Genomic DNA, 782 nt, shown 5'->3' with positions numbered 1-782 from the left:
TCAAACAAGTATAGTATAAACTTTTATTGTTCAATTGAAAACCACATGCAAAGGAGGTTCCAATAAGATTATAGATTGTTAACATGATTACATTAGTCATCTTATTCAATTAATGTAATACTTGTAAATTTCGTTAAGCATTCTTGATTATAACTTATGTTAACAACAAATCAAGTTTCTTTCATAGCTTAGGTGTCGGTTATACCATACAATATGGGCTATAAAAGTGCCAAGCATTTGTTGTACCAAGTGTTATATAACATAAATCAAGATAAGTTATTTAACAAGCAAAGTATTAAAGAGTGAACAAGATAACAAATACAAAACATGTTAGTATCAAACATTAAAGTCCATATTAAGTTTACACTATATTTATTCTCACACTATTAGTGTAACCTTTTCACCTTAACATAATAAACTTAACTAGACATAATAAAAGAAAGAAAAATAAATAAACAAAACAAGAACATAAATAAGATAAAAGTTAACTAAGTATAGGAAAGGAAATGAAAGGCATAAAGTTCTCTAAAAAACTTTATAAGCTCTCTAAAAAACTCAAACCGTAAAACAATCAATTCATGTCTCAATTCTTAATGTAACCCATCACGTAATCTATCAATCATGTGCTGCTTAGCAACAATGAATTTTGAAGCAAACAGGGATAGATCACGGAACCTCCTTTGTGTGTTCTGGTTTGGATTGCACCACCATCTCTTTATCATTTTAATTTCAGTTCTTAAATTCATCAATCAATCCTTTCATTTATGTGATAGGCCTGCATT

The sequence above is a fragment of the Populus euphratica genome, unplaced genomic scaffold (assembly GCF_000495115.2).
Source record: "Populus euphratica unplaced genomic scaffold, PopEup_1.0 scaffold111.1, whole genome shotgun sequence".
Lineage (NCBI taxonomy): Eukaryota > Viridiplantae > Streptophyta > Magnoliopsida > Malpighiales > Salicaceae > Populus > Populus euphratica.
Note: the sequence above shows the minus strand (reverse complement) of the source record.